A 6,592-nucleotide genomic window follows, 5' to 3' on the forward strand; every position below is an offset into this window, starting at 1 on the left:
ACACTAATATCTTCCCCATCAGTGGAACCTGGCAGAAGATAGAGTTAGTGTTCAACCTCACACAGCTCCCTCTGACCATGGCCATCATGCACTCAATTACACAACCTTGTCAGCTCACTGTTCAGATCACTCCTTTATGTAAAAACATTGTGTTAGGCGGAGCAGATATTTATTGTAACACAGGGAGATATGGAGTGCAGATCTGGGGAGGCTGAGGTTGGAGTGAGCTGAGTTGTAGGAAACTAGATGTGGAGGCTGAGGTTGGAGTGAGCTGAGTTGAAGGAAACTATATGTGGAGGCTGAGGTTGGAGTGAGCTGAGTTGTAGGAAACTAGATGTGGAGGCTGAGGTTGGAGTGAGCTGAGTTGTAGGAAACTAGATGTGGAGGCTGAGGTTGGAGTGAGCTGAGTTGTAGGAAACTAGATGTGGAGGCTGATGTTGGAGTGAGCTGAGTTGTAGGAAACTAGATGTGGAGGCTGAGGTTGGAGTGAGCTGAGTTGTAGGAAACTAGATGGGGAGGCTGAGGTTGGAGTGAGCTGAGTTGGGACAGGGTAAACAGGTCCAGAGGAGGGGAATCCAATGGAGTGGTGGTATGGTGAGTCCAGAACAGGGTAGCAGGGTGGTGAGATGTGGAACAGGAGACAGGTACCAGAGTCAGAGCGGCAAAATGAGCAGAGATTACGATCCGACCGGGTGGAAGTGGCAGGACTGAGTATTTGTAGAGGTCTTGATTATGGAACGGGTTGCAGCTGGTAAGGATCCGCTCTGGCTCCAGCACACCTGTCTCCAACCACACAATCACAAACAAACAGAGAGGGAGGGGGAGAGAGAGAGTGTACTGGAGGAGTGGCTCCAGGTCAAGGAGTCACCGGATGTGACACATTTAAGGCTTAAAGTGGACTTACTGTCTTAATGACACTGATACAACTGCTTTATTGGTCTCTGAGGTCTGTCTGAATGCTAGGCCTGACTCTCTGCCTCCTCTCCTGTCTCTGAAGGTGTGTCTGAATGCTAGGCTTGGCTCTCTGCCTCCTCTCCTGTCTCTGAAGGTGTGTCTGAATGCTAGGCCTGACTCTCTGCCTCCTCTCCTGTCTCTGAAGGTGTGTCTGAATGCTAGGCCTGGCTCTCTGCCTCCGAAGGTCTGTCTGAATGCTAGGCCTGACTCTCTGCCTCGTCTCTGAAGGTCTATCTGAATGCTAGGCTTGGCTCTGCCTCCTCTCCTGTCTCTGAAGGTCTATCTGAATGCTAGGCTTGGCTCTCTGCCTCGTCTCCTATTCCAACGAAGGTCATGCTGATAGCAAGAAGGGTATCTGTCCCAAATGGCAACCTAATGGCACCCTACTCCCTATATAGTGCACAACTTTTAACCTGAACCGTATGGGCCTTGGTCAAACGTAGTGCGCTATAAAGTAAATAGGATGCCATTTGGGACAAAGGCGTCTTGTGTCTATAAAAGGCCAGACACACACACACTTCACATTAAAACACCATTAGACAATCTTCATTACGCCACCAGCCAGATGGCTATGTGATGAACGGTCCAATCACTGCATGGGTCTGTCACTGACATCAATCTAGAGGCTAACAGCTCAGGATGGAATCCTCTGAGGGGTTATGGACCAGAGTGGGAGGGAGCCTATTCCCATCACAGAACTGACTGTCTACTGTCTATAAATACATATACTGTCCTCTAACAGAGGGTTCTGTCTACTGTCTATAAATACATATACTGTCCTCTAACAGAAGGTTCTGTCTACTGTCTACTGTCTATAAATACATATACTGTCCTCTAACAGAGGGTTCTGTCTACAAATACATATACTGTCCTCTAACAGAGGGTTCTGTCTACTGTCTACTGTCTATAAATACATATACTGTCCTCTAACAGAAGGTTCTGTCTACTGTCTACTGTCTCTAAATACATATACTGTCCTCTAACAGAGGGTTCTGTCTACTGTCTACTGTCTCTAAATACATATACTGTCCTCTAACAGAGGGTTCTGTCCTCTGTCTCAGCCAGAGGAGAAGGAGACAACTGATCGAAGTGCAGCAGGAAGCAGTTCTCTCTGCACCTGTCTCTATACCTCTGTGTCGAAGTGCTCTCTCTCTCTCTCTGTGTGTGGAGAAGTGGGATCCCAATTTTTGGTATGTCTTTCACCATGACACGCCCGCTCCTGGGCCTTGGGAGGAACGTGAGGCATCTGTTCCTGTGGCGACACGGTCGTTTGTTCTTGTCCCTATTCGTGTTTTTTGGGGGGGTTTTTCAAAGTGTTTTAAACTTGCTTCTTTCTACTTCAGCCAACCAAGTGTTTAGTGGTATTAAATTGGATAACTAATAATGAGGCAAATAGCACTACTTTGCTTTTTAGGTGGACTGGAGACAGCCAGGAGTCATCAGGCCAGGTAGTCCTAAAACATGGTCCTAGGGCTCAGGTCCTCCGAGAGAGAGAAAGAAAGAGAGAAAGAGAGAATTAGAGAGAGGGAGAATTAGAGGGAGCATACTTAATAATACAATCAATGAGTTCCCGAGGAAAGGCCTCCAAAGAGGTGTGGCAGTGGAGGAGTTTGGAATCTGATAATATTTTAAAAAACAGCCCTTCAGAACATCTGTTTCTCCTTTGGTGTTTTGTTGCAGGTTTAGTTTTTTGGTTATTCATTGTCAAGCTGTGGCACGTGTCGGTCTACTTTCTCCTCCTCTGGGCGCTGTAAACCGGACACACGAATGCAGTGCAACTGAAGTTGAATTCACTGGATGCCGCCAGGGCATCAGGCTGTAATTTCACAAAGTAGATGACTCTAATGTTGACTCATTTCTAAATCACTTGTGTGTCCTGTATATACTGTATCTTATACCATCTACTGCATCTTGCCTATGCTGCTCGGTCATTGCTCATCCATATATTTATATCTACATATTCTCATTCCATCCCTTTTAGATTTGTGTGTATTTGGTAGTTGTTGGGGAATTGTTTCGATTACTTGTTAGATATTACTGCACTGTCGGAACTAGAAACACAAGCATTTTGCTACGCTCACAATAACATCTGCTAACCATGTGTATGTGACCAATAACATCTGCTAACCATGTGTATGTGACCAACAACATCTGCTAACCATGTGTATGTGACCAATAACATCTGTTAACCATGTGTATGTGACCAATAACATCTGTTAACCATGTGTATGTGACCAACAACATCTGTTAACCATGTGTATGTGACCAATAACATCTGCTAACCATGTGTATGTGACCAACAACATCTGTTAACCATGTGTATGTGACCAATAACATCTGTTAACCATGTGTATGTGACCAATAACATCTGCTAACCATGTGTATGTGACCAATAACATCTGCTAACCATGTGCATGTGACCAATAACATCTGCTAACCATGTGTATGTGACCAACAACATCTGCTAACCATGTGTATGTGACCAATAACATCTGCTAACCATGTGTATGTGACCAATAACATCTGTTAACCATGTGTATGTGACCAACAACATCTGCTAACCATGTGTATGTGACCAATAACATCTGTTAACCATGTGTATGTGACCAATAACATCTGCTAACCATGTGTATGTGACCAATAACATATGCTAACCATGTGACCAATAACATCTGCTAACCATGTGTATGTGACCAATAACATCTGCTAACCATGTGCATGTGACCAATAACATCTGCTAACCATGTGTATGTGACCAACAACATCTGCTAACCATGTGTATGTGACCAATAACATCTGCTAACCATGTGTATGTGACCAATAACATCTGTTAACCATGTGTATGTGACCAACAACATCTGCTAACCATGTGTATGTGACCAATAACATCTGATAACCATGTGTATGTGACCAATAACATCTGCTAACCATGTGTATGTGACCAATAACATATGCTAACCATGTGACCAATAACATCTGCTAACCATGTGTATGTGACCAATAACATCTGCTAAACATGTGTATGTGACCAATAACATCTGTTAACCATGTGTATGTGACCAATAACATCTGCTAACCATGTGTATGTGACCAATAACATCTGCTAACCATGTGTATGTGACCAATAACATCTGTTAACCATGTGTATGTGACCAATAACATCTGCTAGCCATGTGCATGTGACCATTAACATCTACTAACCATGTGCATGTGACCAATAACATCTGCTAACCATGTGCATGTGACCAATAACATCTGCTAGCCATGTGTATGTGACCAATAACATCTGTTAACCATGTGTATGTGACCATTAACATCTACTAACCATGTGCATGTGACCAATAACATCTGCTAGCCATGTGACCAATAACATCTGCTAACTATGTGACCAATAACATCTGCTAGCCATGTGACCAATAACATCTGCTAACCATGTGACGAATAACATCTGCTAGCCACGTGACCAATAACGTCTGCTAGCCATGTGACCAATAACATCTGCTAGCCATGTGACCAATAGCATCTGCTAACCATGTGACCAATAACATCTGCTAAGCATGTGACCAATAACATCTGCTAACCATGTGACCAATAACATCTGCTAACCATGTGACCAATAACATCTGCTAACCATGTGACCAATAACATCTGCTAACCATGTGACCAATAACATCTGCTAACCATGTGACCAATAACATCTGCTAGCCATGTGACCAATAACATCTGCTAACCATGTGACCAATAACATCTGCTAACCATGTGACCAATAACATCTGCTAACCATGTGACCAATAACATCTGCTAACCATGTGACCAATCACATCTGCTAACCATGTGACCAATCACATCTGCTAACCATGTGACCAATAACATCTGCTAACCATGTGACCAATAACATCTGCTAACCATGTGACCAATAACATCTGCTAGCCATGTGACCAATAACATCTGCTAGCCATGTGACCAATAACATCTGCTAACCATGTGACCAATAACATCTGCTAACCATGTGACCAATAACATCTGCTAACCATGTGACCAATAACATCTGCTAACCATGTGACCAATAACATCTGCCAACCATGTGACCAATAACATCTGCTAACCATGTGACCAATAACATCTGCCAACCATGTGACCAATAACATCTGCTAGCCCTGTGTAACATTTGATTAGATTTTATTTCAACTGTTGACTCATTTATAATGACTTGTGTGTCCTATTCAGCCTGCAGGTCTTGTCTTTGACACCATGTGTGTCTATTAGTCACATGATGGCTGATGTGTGTGGTCATTGCTCTTGCTTGTCTGATTGTATTGACATTCTCTTAGTTTACAGTCTTCTGTTTGTTGTTCAAAATATTGAGTCGTTGAAACTGAAACGTGCAATCCCGAATGGGGCGGCGGATATTATGATTGTCTGTTTGCTTCATATCGGCAAAGTAGTTAAAACGCTGTATTGGGAGAGTTCCACTTTTAACGAACTGTACGAGGCTATAAAACACGCAGGGAAACCGGAGGCTGTTTTTCATGCTTACTGTCATTGAAGAAACTTGATGTCCAACTTACATCAACACGTCTCCTTCATTCACTCACCCGACAACCTACAAAGTCCTAGAACACCGTTACTCACACCCACAAACAAGCATACGAGGCGTTGTCGTCCCTGTCCTTTCCATGACCCTGCAGCACGGCTGCTGGGAATGGGACGGACATATGGAGAAGGACGAATATCAGACAGCTAGTGAACTGGGATGTTAAACATGGAAAGCGGATGGGGGCTGAACTGGGCATAGAGAGTAAATGAGAGTTTATCTTTAGAAATCAGATCCCATCACCTGAAGCACGCTTCGTTTAAAACTCCAATCTCTGTGTGCGTCAAAGCAAACCCATGAGATTGATTGTTGGCATTTCCCAACGGAAGCTAGCTCTCACACACACACACACACACAGACACAGACACGCACACACACACACACACACACTCCATTGGTCTGTGCAATTACTAAGCAGAATTGTCAGTCTCCAATCAGACAGGCCTCCAAAGCATGACTGTCACCAGACCAGATTGTTAATTTGACTACCATTCTGTCTTTCTAACCCCTACAGTGAGAACAGGTGACAGGGACAACACATGCTGCCATTCGGCCCAGCAGGCATAGAGGAGAGCTGGGACACAAGCATTCCTCTGTCCCAGTCTCCCTGCTACAGAACTGAACAGAGTTGGGGAAATAACAACTAACTAACTAACTCACTCACTCACTGTCTCTGACACAAGCCTTCCTCTGCCCCCGGTCTCTCTTCTGTCTCCCTGGTACAGAACTGAACAGAGTTGGGAAAATAACAACAACTCTCTCTTTCTCTCTCTCTTTCTCTTTCTCTCTCTTGGTCTCTGACATAAGCCTGTATCTGCTCTGGACAAAGCTGGACCGAGTCAATAGGGAAAATAACAACATCTCTGTCTTCTCTCACCCTAGGCTGACTGCCAACTAAAAAAAAGAGAGCGACAGAGACAGAAAGAGAGAGAGAAAGAGAGAGTGAGACAAAAGAGAAGCTTCTGGAAAGTGCTCACCACCCCTCTCTGTCCATTGGGTTGGGCTCCATGCCATCTTAGTGTATGTGAATGAACAAAGGAGAGT

This window comes from Oncorhynchus clarkii, chromosome 11 (genome assembly GCF_045791955.1).
Source record: "Oncorhynchus clarkii lewisi isolate Uvic-CL-2024 chromosome 11, UVic_Ocla_1.0, whole genome shotgun sequence".
Classification (NCBI taxonomy): Eukaryota; Metazoa; Chordata; class Actinopteri; order Salmoniformes; family Salmonidae; genus Oncorhynchus; species Oncorhynchus clarkii.